This window comes from Aptenodytes patagonicus, chromosome 1 (assembly GCF_965638725.1).
Source record: "Aptenodytes patagonicus chromosome 1, bAptPat1.pri.cur, whole genome shotgun sequence".
Classification (NCBI taxonomy): Eukaryota; Metazoa; Chordata; class Aves; order Sphenisciformes; family Spheniscidae; genus Aptenodytes; species Aptenodytes patagonicus.
The window spans coordinates 134280255-134296344 of record NC_134949.1 but is presented as its reverse complement, the minus strand read 5'-3'; the positions used below and the strand labels follow the sequence as shown (position 1 = coordinate 134296344).

The 16090-nt window shown below is 39.4% G+C and overlaps 1 long non-coding RNA gene across 3 annotated transcripts in view; it reads left to right on the top strand.

Annotated features, from left to right (window-relative positions):
- The first annotated feature begins 273 nt into the window (after positions 1-273).
- The window catches only part of LOC143168916 (uncharacterized), a 94996-nt gene continuing 79179 nt past the window's right edge, over positions 274-16090 (top strand). For 2 of the 3 annotated variants that reach the window (XR_012996815.1, XR_012996808.1), the window contains exon 1: positions 274-457. This is a non-coding gene — a long non-coding RNA (uncharacterized LOC143168916). Of the gene's footprint in view, positions 458-16038; positions 16081-16090 lie in introns of all 3 variants that reach the window. The other variant, XR_012996805.1, reaches the window with a different exon arrangement.

The window sequence follows — 16090 nt, the reverse complement described above, 5'->3', positions numbered from 1 at the left end:
AGAAACTTTGAGCTTTTTGTGGACAATAATAACATCCATACTGTGTCAGTCAGGAAAAAGTTTCAAGCGTTAAACTTTCATCCTTCATGTCACAAGCTAAAGAGAAAGATCATCCATAGTAATTTCTGTTGCTAGGGAGAATTTAGCCAACGGAATCCCAGAACACAAAATAGTCGAGGTCTGCACTGATAAATACTGCCTCACGAGAGAAGAGGCTCTGTAGGGTGAGCCAGCTGGTGCTAAGGGCACCCATCTGGGGAGCGGGGAGGGAGGAAAATCCCAGCTGCTTTTCCCTGAAGTCAAGGAAAACCCTTGAGAGTGGAAATTTCCTTCCTGTCATTCTTCTTGCTTGCCTGTATGATCAGATCGCATCACGTGCTCTGCAGTATGTGCATGGTGAGATTCCGCTACAACGTGCAGACAAAGAGAGGACTCGCCGTCAGGGCCAGAACTGCGGGTAAGTGCCGGTTGCTTTACTTCAGCAGGCAAGAGCAAAGCAAGCGGTGTATTCTGCCATTTATGACCCTCATCAAAATTACTATTGACTGCACTGAAGCATACATGAGCTATCTTAAAGGGAAGCATTCGGATTTCCCACTATGGATAAAGCACCAGCTCTGATGCTTTTATAGGAATTAATGAAACCCCTAAATCTCACAGCAGTTTCCTCATAGACTTAATGAATAGCTGTCAGCACAACTGGCACTAATTGGCATGCTTTTGGGTACCCTGGAAGGGAAAACTCCAAGTGGATAGTAATCTCACACTTCTTTGATTTATAAATGTTCAGAGTCAGACTGACACTTCATTTCTGGGGCAGTACGTTAGTATTTCTACTTTTGTTTCTGTGCTGTTCCTTGTTCTGTGCACATGCAGAGACCATAATGGCTCCAAAATGTCAGTTCGGTGTTTTTCCAGAACACCCTGTGGAAGAGTTTTAACAAAAATGATTGTGTGGGCAGGCAGGAAAAGGAAAAGCCTTCAAGTTATTAAAAAAAAAAAAAAAATTAACTTGCGTATGACACTTGCAACCTTGATTTCATTAATCATCTAACTATTGTGCTACTTTAAATAAATCTTGACATCGTTAATTCTGCCCAGAGAAATTCTCATGAGGTCTCTGGCTTTTAAAGCTTTGCCACAGTCAGAAGTGCCTTGAGAGTGAAATTTAAGTGCAGGTTGCATGTATGACAGTTTTCATGGTGTGTTATTTATGTTAAGGATTCTCCCCAAATTTTGTGTGTGTGCACATGCCTTTTGAAGACTAGCATCATTCTGCCCGAGGTAACTATGGTGGGAAGACATCAGCTGAAGATGAGACATCATTCTTGATAACTTTATCACTTTGCTTAGGTTAAAACATTAATGATAATTTTCTTGTATTTAACAGAAAGTGACCCAAATGATTATTTAGACCCACTCTGTTCACAGAATCTACACCAAAGGTCGCCATATCCTCAGACAGCCTCTCTTGGCCAGCTCAGTATCCGTTGCCACGTAGCAGAAAGTGACTAATTTTTAACATTTTATTGGGCACTTCATTTACTCTCGTGAATTTTGGCCAAAGTCTGGAAGTAACAAATTACAGTAAAAAATACAGTAATATTGGTAACAGCAGGTTCTTCTATATACAGCTATATGTTTTCTGTTGATTATCTAATTATTGAGACCAAATATAATCTTTAAAAACATTCAAAATTGCAAAGAAATCAAACTTTCCTATCATAATGGAGCACTTTAAAATGGAAAATTAAAATGCAAGTGTAATATACTAATATAATTGAATCAAAAGAAAATGAAATGTAATTATCTTCTTGGAACAAGGGTTTTGTAATTATAATAGTAGCTGTATTAATCATATGTCATATTAAAACCTGTAATAAAATGCCTTATGGAGCTTTCTCAGCTAACAGAAAAGTTACAGACGACTGGTGAAACCAAATGTTAAAAGAATAAAATTATCTTTCTCATGGTTGAAGTCTGACTGGATTAAAAAGGACTAGAAATAGTCATATGAATTAGGGTGTGTGATTTTTTTTTTTTTTTTTTTTTTAATTCCTGGAAGTCCAGCAAAGAAAAGATAGAAAGAAAATGTATATTTTAAGAGATGTTAAAAACAAAGGGTGTCCCTAGACTTTTAAAGGGGATGTAAGAGTTGGTGAATCATATCCAGCGCTGTTAATCTGCGAAGGCATCCTATCAATGGCACCGTATCAATGGCATGCCCGAGGAGGCATCAACTACCTGCAACTGGAAGTTCTGTACATCAGATTAGATGCAGTAATACTTTAAGGTTGTCTGGATAACAAGAATGAAAGCCACTGTGCTTTGTTCCCTTGTGTATGGAAAAAATAGATCTATTTCAGCCATGGCTCTCCATTTACTGCCACAGAGACATGGGTTTGCTATGTGTGAAACCCTCGAGTGGTGCCTCTTCGGCGCGCTCCCCAGAGGATGGGCACTGATGGCCTCCTCGGCCGATGGGGAGCCCAGCCGGCTCCTGGATACCGCCCTGACTCAGACCGTACCTCTCTCACCAGCCACAGAAAGTGTACCCTTTTTCAAAGACAGGGCGCTTTCAGGAGATTTAACTTGGTGAAATTCAGGGTTGTTCTGTAGCCAACTTTTCACTGGGTCTTGTTTCATTTTCATTCCTGCGTAATGCATGAAATCCACATAAGAAAGCAAGGTATAATGAAAGCAGCAGCTATAAATAAACATGAAAACTTACCCACATATTTTCTTAAAGAAAATCAGATAATGGAATCAGCGTCTCTTATGGAAAATAGATTCTTGTCTTTTCAAGCACTAGTCTTATGAATATTTTCATGACAATACTTTGAATGTTTTAGTACCTACAGCTACCATGTTTGGAGTACAAAAGAGATATTCTTGCCCAGAGATATTTTCAGAAAAAATCAGATGCTCTTAATGTTACTACTAACTGCAACATCACCTGCTGAAAGACAAAGAGCTTAAAGATTTCAATTCACTTTAATTTTCAATTCAATTTAATTCAGTTCCACTGGATCAGACCCTATCATTTCATAGGATTGTTTCTTGCATTCTGCTTGAACAAAGCAATGAACTCAAAAGTGCTTTTAGTCATAATGAACACTGAATTAGGTTCCCTATTCAGTTTTTGCATATTGGCAACAGACAATGAAATCTGGATTTAAAATATTTCTGAAAAGGTTCTTAACTGATCCACTAAATTTAATGCATATATATATACACACACGACTAACAAAAAATATTCTGCCGCATGGTTTTAGAAAAGTTTGGCCTGACAATGTCTCTTTAATTGCAGCAGCTGTAAAATTCTAAGATGCTGGGGTTTATTTTAGTTGAGCAGATCCTGTGCTATGTAGAATAATGATTCATTAATGTGCTGGTTTTGGCTGGGATAGACTTAATTTTCTTCATAGTAGCTAGTATGGGGCTGAAAACAGTGTTGCTAACACAGCGATGTTTTAGTTACTGCTGAGCAGTGCTTACACAGAGTCAAGGCCTTTTCTGCTCCTCACACCACCCCACCAGCGAGGAGGCTGGGGGTGCACAAGAAGTTGGGAGGGGACACAGCCGGGACAGCTGGCCTCAACTGACCAAAGGGATATTCCACATCATATGACGTCATGCTCAGCAATATAAAGCTGGGGGAAGAAGAAGGAAGGGGGGGACGTTTGGAGTGATGGCGTTTGTCTTCCCAAGTACCCATTACGCATGATGGAGCCCTGCTTTCCTGGAGATGGCTGAACACCTGCCTGCCCGTGGGGAGTGAATGAATTCCTGGTTTTGCTTTGTTTGTGTGCACGCGGCTTTTGCTTTCCCTATTAAACTGTCTTTATCTCAACCCACGAGTTTTCTCACTTTTACCCTTCTGATTCTCTCCCCCATCCCACTGGGGGAGAGTGAGCGAGCAGCTGTGTGGGGCTCAGTTGCCGGCTGGGGTTAAACCACAACAATTAAAGAAAAGCCTCCTAGGAGAGAAGTTGTCTAAAGCATAATGATTCAGATTAGGTTTTCAACAGAATTTGGAATAGTCAGAGTCACCTTTGATCTTGTTTAGTACACTAAAATGAGGATTCTGTATATCAAGTCTGCAAGCTAAACCCATGACAAAGGAAATTGAATAAATGGATTATTTCCTGTGTGAGGTCATTTGATAGATTTAGTTCTAAATGCTCTCTCTCAGGAATTGCACGAGATCCTAAAAGCTGGAGAACAGACAAGCAGGAAGATGTGAATAAGGTTGGCTGGTTAAATTCATCAGCAGCTGACAGTCTGAGACAAAGTCAGGTGGATTTTTCATAGGAGAGGAGCAATAAGGCAAGCAAGGAAGTTGCTCATGATTTAAAGTTGATTTACAGTTTGATCCAACTTCAGTTAAAAGGCATAATATGGCACACATGCTGCACCAAATCCCTGCGGTGTTCTCCCCAGGTTGTTGGTGACTCAAAGAAGGCACGTGCATTTTTAACAATTCTCTTTCATGTAGTCGAAAAACAGATTAATCCATGAAGCTTTTGACCAGTTATGCATGTCGATATGTGACCTCAGGTTGCTCTTCTCTTCTAGCTCCCTGAGATTTTTTCTCAGTCACATTCTCACCTACACTGGAAGGGATTTTATATTTCCTTTAAAAAACATTTTTTCTTCTACCACATAATTTTGTATCTATATTTGATTTGCCTGATTTCTTTGACAAAATCAAAGAATGATTTGTTATTATTTCATTATGCCTCAAATCTGGTGATTGAATATGTCTGAAAAGTTGAAAATTAGCTGGTGATTTACCATGCTGCAACCACATAATTTAAAAGTCCAAATATGTACAGTCTCTAACATGCACTAACTCCTTGGGAGAAGGGAGGGAACATGTTATTAAAATATTCTGTTAACAACATGTCTGCTTACAGACACTTAGTCTGGACATGCTACATTGAAAATTTTAGTAGATTCAAGAATTCAAGATTGATCTTAAACCTTTTACCACTGCTATGATATCGATGTGTAAATTCAGACTCAATATATTTGATGACCTTCAAAAGGGCAATATAATTGTGGCAATTTCTAAAAGGTAGTTAACATAGGACTTTAATAGCATAATATAAACCACTTTCACTTAAAATTATGATTTTTTTTTCTTTAAAACCAAAACAATTCAGGATAAATATACTTGGAGTGAAAATATATGTATCCATATCTAGCAATAAAAATGAGGTTTATGCTTTTTATTTTAAAGTGAACATAGCTTTTTGACACATGAAAGTCTCATATATCCAACCACCACAAAACAGTGTTTCATGACCTTCAGAGCAGCCCATATCTTGCGTCTTTCTTTTGATTCAACTATATATTTCCATACTTCTGTTTATTCACCATTTCATCAACATTACTGATCATTTGCTAGTTATTTCAAGAGACCTCCACATTTTCATTCTACTGTCCTTCTTCTCATCACCATGGGAACCACTGTCTTTTTGTCCTTCAAGAATATTATGTTTTAGAAAAGCTCTCATCCTTGTAATGGAAATTTTCAGGTGAGAACAGTTTCATTCTGTATTCTTAACTTACGGACAATTTTACTACTTGTGGTGATTTATCCTCTCTGTTGGTTATGTCTACACTGTAGCCAACAGTACCACTGCACCTCCTAGAAATGCAGTCACAGCGGCCAATTGAATACTCATTATGGATTTAGCACTGGACAAGGGTGAGTCTGCAGCAGCAGCAAGGGACTCTGCAGGGGTTATAAAAGTTGCCCAATAAGCCTTAGCAGGTGAAGCAGCTGTCATTACCATCCAAACCTGCAAGTTTTAGAGCTGCTTTGGGTTTGCCTATGTAATCTGTAACCTTCTATAGGTTCTGCACTGCAGACGTTATTTTAGCAGCCATCTCTGTATTTTTCTCATTTAGTAGTTTGCATTGATAAATACCAGGGAAACCAGGGGTAAAAATCTAGGAGACCTGCAGCATTAAAAGATCTTATGACAGAATTAACATTAAAAAGAAAAGTGGAAGGGAGATTAATACCATTTTCAAGGCTTAAAAGAAATTTTAAATTAACTTGAGGGGTAAATAGAAGAAAGACAAGTGTATTCCCAGAACAAATCGTTCTGGGTTGGGTTTCCCTCTCCTTCATACACGCTGGTTATAGGACCCCAGGGCTGACAATGTCTCAGAGGCCATCACAGTGAGGAAACCTCAGTAGATTTGGGAAAAGATAGCTTAATATTTGACTGCTCCCTTGAGGGACACCTAGGCTTTCAAGTCCATGACCTACAACTTTCAAAAGACATGGTGACTTTTAGTTACTAACATTGTGGAGCTAAGCCTTAGACAATATGAGGCCTGTGCTTAATCTCCCTTCTTCAGTTTCCCATGCTGTTTCCATGCCCTTGCCAGCACCACCCATCAGACACAGAGACCTAGGTCTGCAACCTTAAAAACGGTGACTCAACTTAGACATTTAGGTGGGATATTTTTCAATTGGCTTTTAAAGAGATCAACAGTTAGGTGCATTAGTGGCCATGTCAAAATAAAATCCCCAGTCCCTGTTTCATGTTTCAGAGCCTATGTCGTTTCTGCAGTGGGCAGAGTATTTCTTTAAGTAAGCAGCTTAGTCGGTTTTGGATTTACTGACATAATTCAAAATTACTTCCAGCTACTGATTCCCTTTTTCTTTCCTGGCCCCTGCACGTTCAAAGCAGTTTGAATCTGTGATTCATCAGATATTATTCATAAAGCTTCTGAAAAAGTACATAACAGGAAGCTATTAAGGAATGTAAGTTGTCATGATACAAAAGATGAAGTACTGTCAGGGATTAGGAAAAGCTAGAGACAGAAAACAAAATAGAAAAAGTGGTCGATTTTCAGCAGGGTGAAAGGGTAACAGTGGGGTATGACCACAGACACACATGTAGCAATGCTCGTGAGTTAGAGAAGGGACTGGAAAGCAAGGCAGCACCAGTCCCAGGTGAAGCACCCCCCTCAAGGTTAGGGACAGCCCTAAGCTGCTTAGCTAGATCTCGTGCAGGGCATGGAGTCAGCTGTAGTTCAATATTGACAAATGCAAGACAATAATCGGACTTATCCCAGTACGTTTGGTGGGGTCTAAGTTAACTAACCTCTTAGCTAAATGTAAAGGACCATTTCACGCTCAAAATAAACCTCAGTCCAGTTGTGGCTGTTGTGATAAAAACACATGTATGCACATGGAAATTTGCAAGAAGCATAAATAGTGGTATAGAAAAAATCCTGAAGCTATAAAGTCTTCAGATAAAATTGCACAACCACACATTGAATACTCTATTTGGCTCTGGTTATCCAAACTAAATATAACATTATAGAAATTGAGGCTGTTCAATGACAGGCAATAAGAATTATTATAAGCATAAAAAAGTCACAAAGAGATTAATTAAGAAGATTAGGACTTTTTACTGTGGAAATGAACTGAACAAGATAAAAATGTATGTAGTTGGTAAATAAAACAAATCATTTTGGAACTTTTCTTTATTCCAGCTTACACGACTGCAAAGTGTCAGATTCTAAACTGATGAAAGGAAATGTTTATTTTAGACAATTCACAGCTAATCTGTAAAATTCATGTTATGGTTCAAGCTAAGTGGTATAGACTTCAGTGGAATAAGAACTGTTTATAGTTTTTCCATCAGTGATTTCTTTGCTGGAAAATAACTTTAAATTTGCTGAAAATTTTACTATTTGTAGTGATTTTCCCTTTAAAACAGAAAGATTTTATGTCAGTTTCCTAAGAGAAATGAAGCAAATGAAAAAAAAATGCTTCAACACTGTTTAATTTAAATTGTTCCAACTCATTATTTCCTGATTTTTATTTTTTTTATTTATTTCCCCATACCATTTTTATTTATTTTTCTTTCGTTTCAAAAGGTGAAGAATCGAAAGAATTGGAGTACTAAGATTTAAGACAGAGAAAATGTAGGGGCTTTTGGCTAAGTGTTTTGATCCAAAATGTTCCACCATGCTTTTTAGAAGAGCAAACTTCTTTTATGAAAATTTTAATTTTATTTTGAAAAGTATTACTAGAACTTATTTAACATACTTTCAGTGATTCAGGGGAATCCCAAAGGAAAAGGATCACATTATGTGAGGATATAAGCCCTATCCTTACAGTAGAATTTATATGATAATTCTTTTGGATTATGAAGAAAAATTTCCTGTGAGTAGGTTGCATGGGTTTTGCAAGCCTGGTACAAAGCAGCATGCCAGTTCATCAGGAAGCAGACACAAACTTACTGCAAGGTGCGGAGGTGCTCACAGAGCTGTAACTTATCGTTCCCTCTCCAGTGGACTGCGTCACACGTTGTACGATGATCGGCTGTATCTGATGCTTCACAGTTCCCCACCTCTCCCTCCTCACCGTCTAACTGCATTAGACTCTCAGACTAAAGTCTGAAAATGCAGATTAATATTTTTCATGACTGAAAGTTTTCAAAAGCGTAACAGAATATTAAAAACCATGACACTGAGCATACTAGAAGAGAGTCTGATCTGCAGCCTTGTAGCATCAGTGAGAGCACGGCTAGCACACATCCTATATTACCCGGACTGCTTCCTTTTCCCAGCCTCCAGTTCACCCCATAAGTATCTGTGTGTGTGTCTCTGTGTGTGTGTGTGTGTGTGTTGTTACAAAATATGCAAGACTACCCACCCATGACATTGTGTGTTGCCCTAAGGTCTGATGCAGGCCAACAGGTATGGAGGAGGCTCCCCAGATGGTGACACTGGCACAGAAAGTGTGAGGGATTTTGGGAAGAGGGCAGGACGGTGTGTGAGGGGTGATCTGGCACTGTGAGAGTATGACCAAGCTCAGGTCATGCAGGCAGCCTCTGGGGGGAAGGGGTGTCAGTCTAGGGCATTTTGGAAAGGATTATGGGCTTTCAAGGTGGTGGCAGGAGGCGGGCTGGATGTAGGAATAGATGTTGCTCTGGGGTAAAAGGAGCATTCCCGCTCCCATCTGAGCATGATAACCAGGAGGTTATTTTCACAGCAGAAACACAGCAGGACACACTTCCCCTTGCCTCCACTACCAGGCTTATATATGCCCTACCCTGTTCCTGAGACCTTTTGTCCTTCCTCTTGGAAACATGGTTCCTCCAGCTGTGATTCTGCCTGTCAGGTTGGGTGGCTGTTACGTCAATCACACCTTCATAAAATTATAGTACCAGCAGTCATCATGAACATTTCTGCATCTAAGTAATTATTTTTCATGTGTATAATGTTAATTTCATTAAACACTCGTATGTAAACTTCACCCTTCTCATTCCTTCACCAAGTAATGAGTGAAGTGGAAAAAAACCTGTCATCTTCATGGAAATTAAATGATATATTATGCAATCTGAAGTATAAAATATTGAAACTTTAACATATAGCTTTCAGAATGACTAAACATTAGGGAATAAAACTGTTCCTTTAGACTTCAATAGTCATTAGATGTAACCCAAGTTTCAAATACCAAATCAAAGATAGAATCTGAAATTCTTTTTTCTTTTCCCCAAAGCACACTTCTCAAACATACCTCTTGTCCAATGGAAGACTTTCATTTGTTACGTTGAATTTTCATCCATAGGTCAAGAAGATAAAGAGTATTTAAGGACTCTATTGTTACATTTTTCTCCTCTAAAGCTTCTTTAAAATTATATTTTGGTGCTAATTCCATCATGATTTTTCCAGTAGATTTTTGATGGTATCTCATTAAAGAAGAGTTGGCAAAGACTATTCAGTCCACCAGTCTATTCCCTGGCCTGTGCAGACTTGTTCCCTACCCTACAACCTTTTCCAGTGTTTTACTGGCCATGTCTGACGTGGGTCGAGCACTGGGGATTCCACCAGTTCTCCTGGCAGAAACAGGTCTTTACATTTAAGGAGCTTGTTTGTAATATCTACTGAATCTGCAGGACAGGAGGATTTCTTTTGGATTTATCATTCAAATTCCTGTGCCACAGTAAAAAATATCTGCTGGCATGTACCAGGGTCTTATGTTTGCTGATTCTATTAACAAATCTGGCAGCTTTATGGAGGATGAATTGAGCTGCAGTCTCTTTCATGAAACAAAACACAAATCACACCTCAGATCAAGTAGTATATTTTTTCATAAATGTTTAATTCACAAGCACAAATAAAAGGATAAAAGGAAGCTTTTATTTTATAATATATGGTGATGCACACATGCACAGTTGGTGCTTATTCCAGTTAAAGTTTCCCTTAAGCAAGTAAAGGTCAGAGAAACCTCAAACATTACCAAGCAACTTTCCCAGACCAAAACACGTAACTGTTTATTTAAATTAAATAAATTTAAAAATTTTAAAAACTGATTTTGTGGACTGTAGAAGAACTTCCCCTCTGTAAAGTGTTCTCTTTTTACAGTTATGGGGGGTGTTATTTGAACTGAAATTGCTGTTTCTTGTAGAAGATCCTGTTCACTAACAACCCCTCCTTGATTCAATCCTCTAAATGCTTTTAAACCCCACCTCCGAAAAGTTTTCCCCCCCTTCTATACCGTTATTTAAATGAACTCTGACACTTCCAAATACAAATCAATGAGAGACTTAGCTGCATTATAGAAGAGATGGTGGAAGAAAATGCCTATCTAATATACTAAGTGCAGTGAGACACTCTCCTTGAATCGGCAAATTTACCTTTGTTCCTTGTTCCACTTGATCAGGCAAATGCCTCTGTTCGTGTTATATATGGTTAATCTGTCTCACTGATCATAAAGTTGGTTTGCTTGTGTCACTACAGCTGACAGGGAGGGTGTGAGTATGCATGTCTATACGAATGTGTGGGTATATACATATATATGTACATATAAGTGTAGATATAGATTTGTGTGAATTTATGCATATACTATATTTATATTTGCAGTAATCACAATTATGACCACTAAGGACATTTGCATACCAACATAGATTATATTGGAAATTCCCTGTAAGGGCAGCCTTGTTGGTACTCAAGCAGAGGTATTAGTGGTGTCAGAGAAACAGCATTACCATGAGATAAACAGCCCTGCCGCAAAGAGTAGGGCTCACTAGCTCCAGTGCAGTACCATTTTGACACGACTGCTGCATTTCCACTCCCAAAGCTAATTTCCTTTTGGAGCACATGCGGTGCGTGGACTCTGCATCCGTGATGAGAGTAGACCCAGGACTTTGTCTGAGGCAGCCCCACAGCAGGATGTGTTTCCTCCCCCATCCTAGGGCTCTTCTTGTAATTCAGGTACCGAGTACAGTCCAGAGCAAAAGCAAATGGAGGAAAGGAGAGGAAAGAAAAGAGACAGAACATCCGTCTGCACATTTATGTGAAAGAATTGGCTGGAGAGAGAGAAAGAAGGCAGCAAGAAGGCTGCTCTATTCACTTTTTCCTGCAGGCAGGGGAGTAGCAAGGGGGAATGTTTTGGAGTAAGAAATCTTTCCTGATGCAGAGCAATGGCACGGCTCCTTGTATTCAAACAAGCCTTTAGATTGATTATGTGCTGAGAATAATAAATTATGTTGCAAAGGGAGAAAAAAATGTTTATTTCAATGTCCAAAGTCATTTATGTCTCCCCAAACACTGTGAGAAGTATCAGATGCCGTCAGAATGATTTTCCAGTATGATTTGTCTTGGACTGAACCTGCCTGCGATTGCAGGCAGCACTCCGAACACAGCACACGTTGCACACAGTTTCATATTATGCACAGGTCTTTTTGGGGCTTTTTTAATCACTTTAATTAAATAGAGTCATTTGCAATTGTTTTGGGAAGTTAAAAGCTACTGCACCTGAGCAAAATAGTACTGAATGCAATTACAATTGTTATTACCAGCCTTCATTTGTCACCGATTACCTCAGCATCTGTGTGTTCACAGAATCAGAGTGTCCCCACATGGACTTCCCTGGGAACGATGCATCGAGGCCATCGGTCTTGCCATCCTCCTTCCCCGTTCCCCGGCTGGCTTCCACAGGTTCGGCTGAGGGCCGTCTCCACACTGTTCTTCTTCTTCCAGGAGCAGATCCCCTGTTTACTAAACCTTTCCCCCAGAAAACACGGGGATGTTGGGACCAAGTGTGCCGTAGGGAGGGAGAGAGTGAACTTGTCACCATGACCATCTGATTAGGCCAGCAATGCAGAGCAGGGACTCATGAGAGAGGACTTCAATAGTTTCCTCACCCCCATCCATCTCATGAAATATGTACATCATTCTGGACAACATATAAACGTTATCGGGACTTCATTAGGGAGAAAAATCCAATGGAAGGTGAAAAGCTCTCACAGTTATGCTTCTCGTGGCCCTGAGGAGGCCTGTATGTTGAGAGAATTGCTTTCCAAGCCCTGGATGAAAACTGCTATCGAGGTAGCTTCCAACTAGCGTTATGGACAGATGAAAGATAAATGGGAAAGGAAATAGAGATTTGCTCACCTGGAGATATTGAAACTGAAGAAATAACACTGTCTTGGATGTAGAACTGAAACAGATTATCACAGCTCAAGTGGCAAAATGGGGCCTGACCACAAGGCTTCAGCAGAAACAAGGGCTGAGGACAGACTGGTGACTGGGAGACAGAACAAGCTGTAATGTCAGATTTTGGTTTCCTGACTTCTCTGAAGCACATCTGTACATCTGTGACTAAAAATGTTGAGGTTAGGTACAATCTCAGTCACAAATATTTTTTTATATTGCTTTGCTTTTCACTCTGTTATCTAAGAAACATGTCTGCTTTTCATATGCAGCTGCAGCCATTACTTTTTTATTTTTTCAGTTAAGGCAGAGTCTGTCATTATAGTCCCTGTGCTCTGCAAGGAGCTGCACATACGGACACAGCCATGTTCTACTACGTGTACCAGCACTGTTTGGGTGGTCAGCAGGATTTCTCCTTACATAGTTAACATAAATCGTTATTCAGTGTAGGTAAGACTGGGATAAAACAGCTCATCAAAAGCACAAGAGATGTCCTTGTTTGAGGTATTCAACATGGATTTTCTTCAGCTATTGCCAGTAGGGCTAAATGGAGAGTATTGCTGATCTGTTGCACTTAGGGCTTTCAGCCGTAGCAGGTGCATTGAAGAAGATGCCGATAAGATGCAACTCATTATGGCATCTTTGTGTCTCTCCTGTTTTGGCAGCAAGTGGTTGAGATTTTTCAGTCCTTATTTGCTTTTTTTTTCCAGGCAAAATCACTAGTGAAGTCAGAAATCAGAAAAGGATACTCCAAAATTATTCTAAACAATTACTGTTAATTGTTTAATTTTGTAATGTGTGCCTACCCCTGTCCTTAGTGATTTTGCAGCTGCCCTACAATCTGTTATTTGTCAGAGAATCCTTTTCTTTGTTCTTGATTACTGCAAAACTTGTCATTAGAAAGAACATCCTTTCAAATATCTTCCAAAAGTAACCTGTTTGGTGTCTTAAATAAATATTATGTAGTGGTAGGAAATGCCTTGTTTTCTTAGTTTTGAACTGTAATTGCATACATTTAATGTTTAGAATAGTAATTAACGCTGATGTTCATTGTAAAAATCTCCTAATATGATTATCCCATAAGTCTCAACTGTTTAGCTTTAGAAGCAATTAGAAAACATTGAATAAATCTTTAATCAGAAAATGCTGACGTGTCAAAAACAACCTATCTGTTTTCAAAGTGCTTGGAAAATATTCCCAATTCGGTGTTTGAACTCCTGGAATTCCCCTCCACCCAACCACCCACCAGTAGACATCTTCATAGTAGTCAGTAGCTTAGTGGTAAGAGAGGAAACCTACAGTTTGACATTCCCAATTAATTCTGTCATTCAGACCAGGGTCCTGAACCTCAGTGTCCTCTATCCATGCCTGTTTAACCTAGCTGAATCCAGAAGCAGCCTTTAGTTCTTGTGTTTATATGATAAAGTGCCCCATGTCCCCAACACCTTTAGAGGCAAGACACAATTTAGCTAGTGAGAAATCCCATTCACTTTTTCAGGAGACAAAAATCAAAAACTTTCTTGGCTGGAACTCTTTGTACATCAGCCATATGCCTTCACTGGAAAGAAAGTATGTGAGAAAACAGAATGGGATGAACCATTACCTGCAGTTAACCTTGCATCACAAGAAAGCACCCACTTACGTGTACTCTACAGCCTTGTGCAAAAGAAATGGCTAACCCAAAAGAAGCCCTCAGTATATTAATTTATAAGAAAGGTGGGAAGTCCTAATACAGCAAAGAACTTACACATGCTCATATGTCAGCTGAAAATCCTAAGCAGTAGGATCTTTACTTTGTCTCTTTCTTTCTGGTTGTCTGGGAGAAAATCTTTCAAAGATTTTTTTTTTTTTTTTTTGAGATAAGAACAGGAACAGTCTTGATGTTAAAAATGCTCACTGAATAAAAAAAAAAGTGCCCTAATCCTCCTGCTTGTAACATCATTCTGCTTCCCAAAGCCCATCAATATCTGGGTCCCACTAACAAAAAGTGTCATTATGTTATAACAACCAAATATCTTTGTGGTCTTGACAATTTCTTTTAAAAGGCCTTCAGAATGCTGAGATGTTACCTTCACTTCTTGTACTGCCTTTTAATCCCTAAGAATCACCGAATCACAGGATGGTTGAGGTTGGAAGAAACCTCTGGAGATCATCTGGTCCAAACCCCCTGCTCAAGCAGGGCCACCTGGAGCTGGTTGCCCAGGACCATGTCTAGACAGCTTTTGAATGAATTACAAAACAGAAAGACTTGCATAACTAACATATTATTGATTTTATTTTTAGTCCAGCAAAAAAAATTCATTTTTAATCTACTTGAACCTGTTATAAAATCTATTATGTATCGCAAAAAGCTAAATTTTTTTGCATATTGGAATCTCAATCTGAAGATAAATGTTATTCAAACTAATCTGTGGGATTTAAGCCAAATTTGCATATTTAAAACTAAGAAAGTAAACAGATTTGGGACAAAAAAAATTGTCATTTTTGTCGTGGTTTAACCTCAGTTGGCAACTGAGCACCTCACAGCCACTCGCTCGCTCCGCCCCCCCCCCCCCCCCCCCCCTGGGTTGGATGGGGGAGAGAATTAGAAGAGCACAAGTGCGAAAAACTTGTGAGTTGGCATAAAAAAAGTTTAATAATTGAAATAAAATAATAATAATAATAATAGTAATAATATACAAAGCAAGTGATGCACGATGCATCTGCTCACCACCCATGACTGATGCCCAGCCAGTCCCCGAGCAGCAGCCCCCCCCAGCCAGCTTTTCCCCAGTTTATGTACTGAGCATGATGTCACATGGTATGGAATATCCCCTGGGCCAGTTTGGGTCAGCTGTCCTGGCTGTGCCCCCTCCCAGCTTCTTGTGCCCCTCCAGCCTTCTCAGTCGGCAGAGCATGGGAAGCTGGAAAGTCCTTGGCTGGTGTAAGCATTACCTAGCAACAACTAAAACATCGGTGCGTTATCAACTTTGTTCTCATCCTAAATCCAAACGACAGCACTGTACCAGCTACTAGGAAGAAAATTAACTCTATCCCTGCTGAAACCAGGACAACCCCTAAAACAACCCCAATCTGAAGATAAATGTTATTCAAACTAATCTGTGGGAATGAAGCCAAATATGCATATTTAAAACTAAGAAAGTAAACTGATTTGGGACAAAAAAATTTCTCATTTTACACTGAGCTTACCATTCAAAGCTAGCAGTGAACACTGAGTGCTTATGAGAGAGAAAATATCAAATCCAAGCAGAAAGCTAGTCCATGATATTTGGCATCCTGCTATAGGAATGGCAAAATGAACACTTTGGCATGGCCCAGAAAAAAAATGGAGTTGCTGTGGGGCAATGGATTGGAGGTGAGGGGCTGAAATGTGGAACTGTCATTGGCATTTGTGATATTGTTGCAAATATTTCAGATAGTCTTAACACACGCAGTCCATGTGGGGCATTGTTTCATGCCAGTTAGATTCTATTAGGATTGACCAGAATTTAGGATGCTAAAACAATTGAGCTGCTTTTTTTTTTTTTTTTCCTCCTGGTAAATTTATTTTTAAACCTTCAGAGATGCAGAAGAGCAAGAGGCACTTTGCATGATAGAGTTATGGTGAGTATGA